Source organism: Schistocerca serialis, chromosome 4 (genome assembly GCF_023864345.2).
Source record: "Schistocerca serialis cubense isolate TAMUIC-IGC-003099 chromosome 4, iqSchSeri2.2, whole genome shotgun sequence".
Classification (NCBI taxonomy): Eukaryota; Metazoa; Arthropoda; class Insecta; order Orthoptera; family Acrididae; genus Schistocerca; species Schistocerca serialis.
In genome coordinates, this window is record NC_064641.1 from 706,872,694 (window position 1) to 706,884,180 (window position 11,487).

At 50.1% G+C, this 11,487-nt stretch overlaps 1 non-coding gene across 1 annotated transcript; it reads left to right on the forward strand.

Annotated features, from left to right (window-relative positions):
- Positions 1-8,355: 8,355 nt before the first annotated feature.
- On the forward strand, positions 8,356-8,427 carry Trnaa-cgc (transfer RNA alanine (anticodon CGC)). Its single transcript has one exon. It is a non-coding gene; the product is annotated as a tRNA-Ala (tRNA).
- The last annotated feature ends 3,060 nt before the right edge of the window (positions 8,428-11,487 follow it).

Consider the following 11,487-nt stretch of genomic DNA (forward strand, 5'->3'; position numbering starts at 1 on the left):
GTTTTCGATGCCCGGTTGACTTGGCTGCCTCATATCCGGCAGCTCAAACGGACGTGTTGGCGGCATCTCAATGCACTGCGATGTTTGAGCCACACCCGCTGGGGAGCCGACCGCTCTACCCTGTTACGGCTCTACCAGGCGTTAATCCAGTCCCGTCTGGATTATGGGTGCCTGGCATATGGCTCAGCCTCCCCGTCTGCGTTGCGGGTGCTGGACCCAATCCTCCACAGCGGGATACGCCTTGCCACTGGTGCTTTCCGCACCAGCCCTGTGGACAGCTTACTCGTGGAGGCAGGTGTCCCTCCACTGCGGTTCCGGCGCCAACGTTTGCTGGCCGCTTATGCTGCCCATGTTCTAAGCTCGCCCGGGCATCCTAACTATCGTCTCCTGTTCCCGCAGTCAGTCGTCCGTCTGCCGGAACGTCGGCCCCAGTCGGGTTGTCCGATCGCCATACGCGTCAAGGAGCTTCTCTCCGGGCTTGGGCTTGTCCCTGTTCCACCTCCTTTCCGGGCACCTCTGCGTACACCCCCGTGGTGCGTTCCTCGCCCTTGCCTTCGGCTCGACTTGGCACAGGGCTCGAAGGACTCAGTCCCTCTAGAGGCCTTCCGCCGCCGCTTTTATTCCATCCTGGCCACGTATCAGGGCTCTGGCATTGTTTACACCGACGGCTCGATGGTTGCTGGTCGAGTCGGGTATGCGCTCACTCTAGGGGACCATTCCGAACAACGTTCCCTGCCGGCTGGCTGCAGCGTTTACACTGCTGAGCTGGTCGCCATCTTTCGAGCCCTAGAGTATATCCGCTCCTGCTCAGGTGAGTCCTTCGTTATCTGTAGCGATTCCCTGAGCAGTTTACGAGCACTCGACCAGTGTTTTCCTCGTTCCCGTCTGGTGATGGCTATCCATGAGTCCCTGCATACTCTTGCGCGTTGCGGCCGCTCTGCGGTCTTCGTGTGGTCCCCAGGCCATGTTGGGATCCCTGGCAACGAGAATGTTGACCGGCTGGCGAAAGAGGCGACTAGTGCACCATCTCTGGACGTTGGCCTCCCGGAGACAGATTTGCGGGCGTTCCTACGCCGCAAAATTCTGGACCTTTGGGACACTGAATGGCGCGCCCTGCCTTCACGAAACAAACTTCGGGCCATCAAGGGGGCTACCGGTGTGTGGCGCTCCTCCTTGCGGGTTTCTCGCAAGGAGTCTGTTGTCCTCTGCCGGCTGCGCATTGGGCACACTCGGCTTACCCACGGCCACTTATTGCGCCGTGAGGATGCGCCTCTATGTCGCTGCGGCTCCGTTTTATCCGTGGTTCATGTTTTATTGGAGTGTCCGTTTTTAGCTGCGCTCAGGCAGTCGTTCGCACTGCCTGACTCGCTCCCTGCCCTTTTAACAGATGACCCGGCTATGGCTGACTTAGTTTTACGTTTTATTCGGGCAGGGGGTTTTTATTCTTTACTCTGAGTGTTTCTGTTTTTATCTTATTGTTTTGTGTTGATTCTGACCTTTGGCCTCCGGTTTTAAACTGATTTTTAATGTGTTTCCAGTGGTTGGCTTTTCCTTTTTTTATTTCTCTGGTCGGCCAACCACCGTCACACTCTGTGTGCTTTTAGTTCGTTTTGTCTTGTCTTTGTCTCAGTTTCTCTTGTCCTGTATCGTCTGTGATCTCTTCTGTTCCTCGTTTTTATTCTCTGTGGGTGTTCTTTGTCTTTGGAAAAAGGGACCGATGACCATAGCAGTCTGGTCCCTTTAATCCCCCAAACCAACCAACCATCGCCTGGGCATCCAAACTATCGCCTCCTGTTCCCGCGGTCGGTCGTCCGTCTGCCAGAACGTCGGCCCCGGTCTGGTTGTACAATAGCGGTCCGCGTCAAAGAGCTTCTCTCTGGGCTCCAGGGTTTCACTGTTCCACCTCCTTTCCAGGCTACTTTGCATACACCCCCATGGTGTGTTCGTCGCCCTAGCCTTCGGCTCGACTTGGCACAGGGCCCTAAGGACTCAGTCCCTCCAGAGGCCTTCCGCCGCCGCTTTTATTCCATCCTGGCCACGTATCAGGGCTCTGGTGTTGTTTACACTGACGGTTCGATGGTTGCTGGTCGTGTCGGATATGCGCTCACTCTAGGGGACCTTTCCGAACAACGTTCCTTGCCGGATGGCTGCAGCGTTTACACTGCTGAACTGGTCGCCATCTTTCGTGCCCTCGAGTATATCCGGTCCTGCTCAGGTGAGTCCTTCGTTATCTGTAGCGATTCCCTGAGCGGTTTACGAGCTCTCGACCAGTGTTTCCCTCGTTCTCGTTTGGTGATGGCTATCCACGAGTCTCTGCATACTCTCGCCTGTTGCGGCCGCTCTGTGGTCTTTGTGTGGATCCCCGGTCTTGTCGGTATCCCGGGTAACGAACATGTTGACCGCCTGGCGAAAGAGGCCACCAGTAAGCCATCTCTGGACGTTGGCCTCCCAGAGACTGATTTGCGGGCAGTCTTCCGCCGCAAAATCTTGGCGCTGTGGGACGATGAATGGCGCGAACTGACAATGCGCAATAAACTCCGTGTTGTCAAGGAGACGACGGCTGTGTGGCGGTCTTCCCTGCGAGCCACTCGCAGGGACTCAGTAGTTCTTTGCCGGCTCCGCATTGGCCACTCCCGGCTGACACACAGTTATTTACTGCGCCGGGAGGACCCTCCTCTATGTCGCTGTGGGGCAGCTTTGACAGTGGCCCACATTTTGCTGGCCTGCCTCCTTTTAGCTGTGGTCAGGCAGACATTTGCGCTGCCTGCTGCGCTCCCTGCCCTTTTAACAGACGACTCCACTATGGCTGACTTAGTTTTACGTTTTATTCGGGCAGGGGGATTTTATCATTTACTCTGAGTGTTTCTGTTTTATTTTATCGTTTTGTGTTGATTCTGGCCTTTGGCCTATGGTTTTACACTGATTTTTTAATGTGTTTCTAAGTGGTTGGCCTTTCCTTTTTTATGTCTATGGTCGGCCAACCACCGTCACACTCTGTGTGGTTTTAGTTTGTTTTGTCTTGTCTTTGTCTCAGTATCTCTTGTTCTGTATCGTCTGTGATCTCTTCTGTTCCTTGTTTTTATTCTCTGTGGGTGTTCTTTGTGTTTGGAAAAAGGGACCGATGACCATGGCAGTCTGGTCCCTTTAATCCCCCAAACAAACCAACCAACCAACCATGTTTTGTGGTACAGTACGGTCGATGATCATTAATTTGCTCCGCATATGAGCGACGATCGGCCCTGCGGTACTACAGGTTAACCGGTGGGCCATCGTGTCCACATAGCTGCATAAGTCGCAGTTCGGTGTGGGGCTTAGGTGGATCTTGTGCAATTTTTCATTGGTAGGCATCTTGTCATTGATAACTAAGTACCATGCGGATGCGACCCTTGAAGGCAATAAGTGACTATGGACAGTTCTCTAGTCTGTATTCCACTGGATTTGCGGGAGTTTTTGGGTTATTCTGTTAGTTCTGCCGTCTGTTGTAAGGAAGCTATATATCTTGGTGTTGGTATATGGTGGATGGATGCTGACTGCGAAACGTATGTAACTAAATTCACTGTAATATATTCGGATGTGGCGAAAGGTGATCGGTATCGTGGCCTCATTTAGAGGTGGACTTAGACTGCATGGCCTCCAGATTGAGAGGAGTGTCCTCGTGAAACTCGATGTGTGTTGCGTGACAATTTTCTTCATGCGGTTAATTAACAATGTCCGGCATTTGTGTTTGGTACTAATGAGACCAAGTCCTCCTCTCAACGATGGCGAGGTTAATGTTTCAAAGCTTACTTTAAATGTATGTCTCTGTAGCACGTACCAACAGGATGCTTTTTGTATACTGGCTGCGAGGTGATCTGAAACCGGTAAAATTTGGTCTAAATAATATATACGACTCGCTATAGATATGCGAACTGTATGAACTTTCTGCAGGAGATCCAGTTCCCTATCTGAATAAATACAGGTTGTGGCTCGAATCTTGTGCAACATATCTGTCCAGTTTTTGGTGGCCATAACATCAGGTACCGCACACCAATAAACGCCAAGAGATTTGTGTTGGTCTTTCGTCGCACACCAGTCGATATGGGTGACGTCACCGATTCCGCGCACTATGTGGAGCAACGTCGTCTTCCTCTTGTTGAGCTTCGCGCCGGTGACCGCATTGAACGTGTTGACGATGTGTCCTATCTCCAGTAGGTTAGCCTCTGAAGTTACTCCTAAGCAGACGTCATCAGCGTAAGCAATACATGCCATCTTCTGCATTCCAATGGTGATTCCTCTGGACCCCTGATTTATGGTCATAAGCAGAGGCTCGACAGCGATGGCATACAACGCCATCGATAACGGGCATCCTTGTCGGATTGATCGTCTGATCGTTATTGTGTCCGTTAAGTGACCATTGACAGTTACACGAGACGTGGCGGTGGAAATTAATTGATGTAGCAGAGTGACGAAACGGCAGCCAAAACCCATCTTCATCAGTACCTTAGTCAGGTATTCGTGACTGATGCGGTCATACGCATTTTCAACATCGAGAACAAGCAGCGTTCCAGGCTCTTGAGTGTGCGCTAATGTGCGTATCATTTCCCTGAGATCGCGGCAGCTGATATTATGCTTCGGCCAGGTACTGCTCCATATTGATGTTTTCCAAGTAGTTTGTTCAGTACCGGTTGCATGCGCTGCTTCACTGCCCTCGTTAAGATTTTAAAGTCCGAGTTGAGTAGTGTAATTGGTCTGTGGTCTTGTATCTTCCGACTGTTTCCTGGTTTCGGCAAAAGTACAATAAAGCCTTCTCTCAATTCGGCTGGAACAGATTCAAGTCGCCACATCTCATTGGCTATTTCGAGAAACGTTGGAGCCAGGATGTCCCAATAGTGCTGATAAAGTTCAGCGCCGAGACCGTCGGGTCCAGGGGATTTCCGTTTTGCAGCGCTGAAGACTGGCTGTTTTAAGTCTTCTTCATTGAAAGCCACCTCTAGAGTTTCATTGTCCTCGTGTGATAAGACAGAAGGGATGTCCCTGAGAACTTCGTCGCAGAGTGCGTCGTCAATCTCCTGTCTGTTATACAGGTCGCTGAAGTGGTGGTATATATGCGATGCGATGTCCCGTTGTTTAGTAAATACATTTCCCGCTCCATCTTTTACCTCTTCAATTAGCTTGGCTTTCTCTCGCCGCAGAGTTCGTAAGGTGTGGCACAGGGAAGCCGTCTCACCTGCCGCGATGTCCTTGGGCTGTGACCTACGAATGGTGACTTCCATTTGCTGGCGATAGAGAGTCATAATCTTAGCTTTATATTTCTTGGTGCGGCTGTAGGTGTCAACGGCTGTGGTGTCAGAGCGGTGGTATAATTCTCGAGGACCAGAGAAATAAAATTCTATTGTCTGCCTATGCCAGTACGACTTCTGATACGTATAGCGTTTAATCGTTGTCCGAAGTTTAGGTTTTGCACTATGGAGCCACCATTCGGTGATAGACCTATACCTGGTTTTCGTGCGCTGTAGTCGCTCCCACACCTGTTTTATCTCTTCGTCCAGCTCTCTGTCTTGCAACAGACCAACGTTTAGTTTCCAATAACCCCTCCCACGAGTTACTTGTGGGCGTTGGAGGTTTACGTAGCACTGGTGTACACTATGGTCTGAAAAGCTGACGGGGGCGATATCACTGTTGGCTACCCTACGACCAAGAGCGGAGGAGACAAATCCGGTCGATCCTGCTAGCAGTATTACTGGTGATATGCGTGTACGCTACGCGATCGCCCTGTATAAGTTCCCAGATGTCTAGTAGTTTCAGTCCTTGCACAAGACAGTCGAGCTCTGTGCACTTATTACAGTTGGGCGCTTGATACTTTGGTGAAAGAATGCAGTTAAAATCTCCGCCTAAAATACAGTTCTCAGCACGTCCACCGATTAGAAAGAGTATATCGTTTTTATAAAAAGAGGACCGTTCCTGTCGGCGGTTGCTACCGGATAGTGCATATAAGTTGATAATCTTAATACCATTAACTATACAGGCGATGCCTCTGCCATTAATGAGCCGTACTACATTTGAATGGGAGATACCGCCTCGTAATAAAATGGCGGTCCCAGTATGGTCTTCTTTGCTAATGTTTACTGTAGTGGTAAAACCACCAACTGTCGGTTCCACGCAAACTTCCTGTCGTAGCCCAATGTCTACGTTCGTTCGGCAGATGAAGTCGGTAAACGCTCGGAATTTGACATCGGTCTGGATTCTGTTCATGTTAATGGTCGTCAGACTATACGTAAAGATTTCAGTCATTGAGGCAGAAATTGCGCAAGCTGGGAAATACCATCATCTCTATGCATACACATACACACACATACACAAACCACTACATACACCACTACAGCAGTACAAACACCTATAATGGACCCTCGTTGCGGTCTGTCTCATCGTCCGAACCCCACGAAGGTCTCGGAGGCTGCTGCCGGCTGTCATCAGATTCCATAGCTTCTACTCCGTCGGGTGGGGGCGGTTCCGGAGCAGCAGGTTCGCTGTTTTTTTAATTTTGCTGCTACCTTTTGCGCCACGGGCTTCAACTGTTTTGCAGTCTGTGTAGCACTGTCGCGATCAACGCGAGGTTTCTTTTTTATCAGGTGACATCCTGCGTTTGGCATCTTTTGGTGCATCGGAATCTACCTTTCTAGCTTTCCTGGAACCTGAAGCTGCATGCGTAAAGTTGGTATTTAATTGGCTATATGATGAATCTGCAAGAACTGTGACATTTTCAGCAGGCTGTAATGTCACCTGTTGGGTGTTCACGGGGTCGGGATGCAAAGGGTCACTTGAAGGGATGTCGGTGACGGAACAGATGTTTTCCGACAACTCGTGGGAAGTGCCTTCTTTCACTGCTGTGGGTTCATCTACAATTGCGGTATGGAGGGATTCCGTTGCATCTTCGCCATCGGCAGAACTTTGTTCAGGAATGATGCGTGATTCCGTGTTGATACTATGACCTGCCGGAGCGTCGGACATTTCCACGTCACTGGGATGTGTGACGGCAGATATGTCGTGCGCGGGACTGTACATCACGTCATCGGCAGAGCTCGCGAAAATGCCGGCACCGGTAAACAAGCGGCTGGCTACGGTGGCGTACTGTGCACGCGGCTGGCCGTCCGGCCCTGTCTCGGCTGGCAGCTGCACGGGTCTCCTGCGCGGACATTCAGCTCTGAGGTGGCCGAACATGTTGCACACAGAGCATGTGCGAGGTTGCCCTTCATAAACAACTGGAGCATTAAAACCGCACATATGAACCATAGACGGAATGTGAGTTTCTAAGTCAATCCTGACAATTCTGACCCCGTTGTCAAATTTATAGTACATATTGCCACCCCAACGGTCGGCGGTTACTGAGTACACGGTGCTGCACTTGGAGACGGCCTCCTTGATGTACTTAAAGTCGGTTCAAAGGGTAACAAGTGAACTTTAACTGCCCTAAGTCCGATTCCGGCGTAAGTAATAGCAACACGACTCACCTCGCCATCTCTGGTCTTGTATTCGGCGACCCCGTTCGTAGTGCCCATAATCCTCTGGCAGATATCGTCGTTCTTCAATTTAACATAGAAAACGTTGCTCAAAAAGTAGTATCCCATGCCAAGGCAGACTTCTGCAGGTACTTTAAACGTGTCGCGAAACCAATCGTCAAACTCGTAAACCTTAGGACGAACTACATCGAAACTAAAGCTGATCTTTAAAGTGTACTTCCTTAATTGAGACTTCATTTTGCACAAATACTAACAAGTCACAAGGCGCATAATGTAAACACACGTGAGCGTAAACGCCTAGCACGCTGCGCTGCTGCGTCCGACCGCTAAGGGGGCTCGCCGCAACTCTAAGACTGAGCTATACCCCCTTTCACGATCTTTCTATTCCCATAACTTAAGGTAAAATATTATACTCTGCCTGGCTAAAGACGTCTAATCGAGCAAAATATTGCGTAATCATTATCTCTCAGTTATATATTAGCGTTAAACGATATAAATATAAAAAATACTAGACACTTCGCGCCTGGAGAAAGTGCGAGTCGGCGCCTTCACCTTAATGTCAGAATGCGAAAATTGCAGTAGTAGCTTTTTTTTCGAGCAGGTTCTGTTCGTCCGTTCTCTGTAATCGTTTGGTATCTGATTAAATTGACATACTCGCCTATGGCTTTCGTAAACGAAAATTTCATTGTAACCCCGACGTGATTTGAACACGCAACTTCCTGATCTGGAGTCAGACGCGCTACCGCTGCTTAGGTCAAATCATGAATAGGTTCCACGAACGCTTATTGCACCGTTCAAACCTAAGAAATAATGACACTAGGATCCACGAAAGACTCGTCCCAGATGTACTTGCTCTGGCGGGGGTGTAACTCAGTGGTAGAGTGTCTGCTTCGCATGCAGAAAGTCGTGGGTTCAAATCCCAGATCCTCCAATTTTTGTTTCTCCGTGCAGCAGTACATGAAAACTTTTGCCTATCACCATATTATATAAAATTCAGTGTACAAGATTCTTCCCCCAAGCAAGTGGATTGCTTACAGTTCGACCTTATGGCGGGAGGACGATGACCTGCAAGACCCTGGGCTGCGATCCCTCCATTGAAATGTTGCTCCAAAGCCTTCGGAATGGCGTGCAGGGTGCATCTCAAACATGTATTTGCAACTCAGAGCGACAATCGTCATTTGTTTTTTTGAGATACTGAAAAGTGAAGGGGGCACCCGGGATTGAAGTGGGGACCTCTCGATCTGTAGTCGATTGCTCTAAGACTTTTTTTTTCCCTGTCGATGACTCTTTGCTGAATAACGTTTATTTTCATCTTGTTTCGTTGTTTTTTCTTTTTTTGTTTTTGTATTTTTAATCTTTATTTAATATACAAAAAAGGTTCTTTTTAATTGTTTGTTTCCACTATTCTCTGCGTGATATATCTCGGCTTATTGACGGCACTCAACGCTCGTCTTCTCGAGGGTTACCTATTTAGGTATGCCCCAAGCATAAAGCTTGGTCTCATTTCTTTTTGCCCTTTTGTATGTGATCTCCTATGGCAGCAGTTGTCTTCTCTTAGCATTGAGTGCCCAATTGCCGGACGCCACACACTGGTTGTGATGTAGAGTATATGGACGTGAAAAAAAATAACAAACATAACACACTGCCATCAACGTTATTAACAGACGGACGCAGTGCATGCATCTACTTTGTCGTTCCTTGTTCCTTGTTTTTTTCATCGTCTTTGTCGTTCAGTCGTTCATAGCGTCGTTATTCTCAATGCTAGTATATAGTTCGCGAACTTTGGTCTGTATTTGTCATACTTCGTCAGCAATTGTGCTTGTGTGGCTAGATATACTCTGTAGCCCCGGTAAGATGTCACATCTTCGGCATGAATTAGGTAATGCAACACCGATGTGATGGAGATTGTCTGTCTAGCTATCCTGCAGATCCCCCCAGGGGCTCAGCATTCATTTGCTAAGTACGGGCTTGGCGACCCCGGGGTCCTGAGCTGGGGACTGGTCGGCGCCGCCAGTCTCCTGTCACCGTAACCCCCGGACATGCTTCAGCGACCACTGTATGGCGCGGCGGTGGAATGTTGTGTGCTGCGGGGAATGGTAATCTTGGCTTGACCGCCTGGATTGCGAGGAAGGCCGACCTCTCTAAAAACCCCTCAATCTTCCGGTGTGCTCCGCGCCTATGAGATGCATGGCTGTTGAGGTGGAACAGTCGCAAGCGGGCAACCTCTGGGGCACCTGCCGCACCCCAGTTGTATAAGGCTTACTCAGGCACGCGGGGCTCTGTCTGAGCAGACCTTTAGTTCCCTAGCTGCTCGTGGGACCGCAATGGACCCTTCGACCTCTACATTTCCCCCTACCAGTGGCTTGGGTGGGCCACTGGTAGGAAAACACACCCCATCGAAGAAGCGACTTCATGCTGCGAGTCCTCCAGCGCCTAGTGTTGATCGAGATTTATCAGACTGTCGTAACAGAGCACATGCTGATAATCAGAATGTGTTTTTGATTATTAAACGGAAGGAGGGTAGATTTGAGAGGGTTTCTCCCTTTTACATCCACAAGGGTCTTGAGGGAATTGCAGGAACACTTAAATCTGTGAAGCGACTGCGCAATGGGACTCGCTTAGTTGAGACATCTAGTTCTCGTCGCCCCCTGCGGGTTCGGGGGTAAGAATAGGCCCGCGGTATTCCTGCCTGTCGTAAGAGGCGACTAAAAGGAGTCTCAAACGTTTCGGCCTTATGTGATGGTCCCCTCTCGGGTTTGACCTCCATCTATCTAAATTATTCCGAAGAGCGAGCCAATTGGGGAAGGGCACCTTACATGGTGCACTGTATCCTTCGTGCAATTAGACCTATAGCCGTCTTTCTCGTCGTCGCAATGGTGTCCCGCTCGTTTTCGATCTCTTGGGCGATTACCACGTTACACTCTGCAGTGTTTCTTTTAACTGTGACGACGACCTTGGCCATTTTTGCACCTAAGATCCCGCACGGTAGCCAGTCCGTTGTGGTGGGGTCGCCATGTACCCTCTTGGTTGTAGCCCCCTGACAACACAGGGATCACTCTACTGATGCCTGCGCCGTTCACTCCCCACGTATGCCAAGGAGTAGATGCCCATCTCCCTGGGGCATCAGGACTCCCGGCAATGGCCATCCTGCCAGGTGGCCTTTGCTGTGGCTGGGTGGCGCCCGTGGGGAGGGCCCTTGGTCGGAGTAGGTGGCATCAGGGCGGATGACCCGCAATGAAGCGTGGTACATCATCTGTCGCTGGCGGCCAGCCGTCAGCAGTCTCTAAGCGTTCGAGAGCCCATTTTAAAGGTAACGTTTATGACCCCAAATCGTTCCCCTCCCTCGCCACACCATGGGAGGAACGACAGGCATTGCGTGACACTGAGACGTATTCGCCCAGATATCTTGTCTGTACCAGAGCTGATGGGGAATCTTTTCTATCCGTGAAGCCTCAGTTCTTTGTAGAGCATTTAGAGGACAAGTTCGGTGAGGTGGAGGGCTTGTCCAAGATGCGGTCTGGATCGGTGTTGATAAAAACGGCATCCTCTGCCCAGTCACGGAGGTTGCTCAATTGTGACAAGTTGGGGGATGTTTCCGTTACCATCACGCCGCATAAGAGTCTGAACATGGTCCAGGGTATTATATTCCACCGGGATCTTCTTCTGCAGTCCGACGATGAATTACGAGCCAACCTCGAACGACGAGGTGTTCACTTCGTCCGGCGCGTCCATCGGGGTCCGAGGGATAATCAGGTCGCCACCGGTGCCTTCATCTTGGCCTTTGAGGGTGATGTCTTACCCGAAAAGGTTAAGGTGATGGTTTACCGTTGTGATGTGAAACCATATATCCCTCCTCCGATGCGGTGTTTTAAATGCTGGAAGTTCGGGCACATGTCATCTCGCTGTACTTCCAGCATGACGTGTCGGGATTGCGGACGTCCTTCGCATCCCGATACTCCATGTGCCCCGCCTCCTATCTGTGTTAACTGCG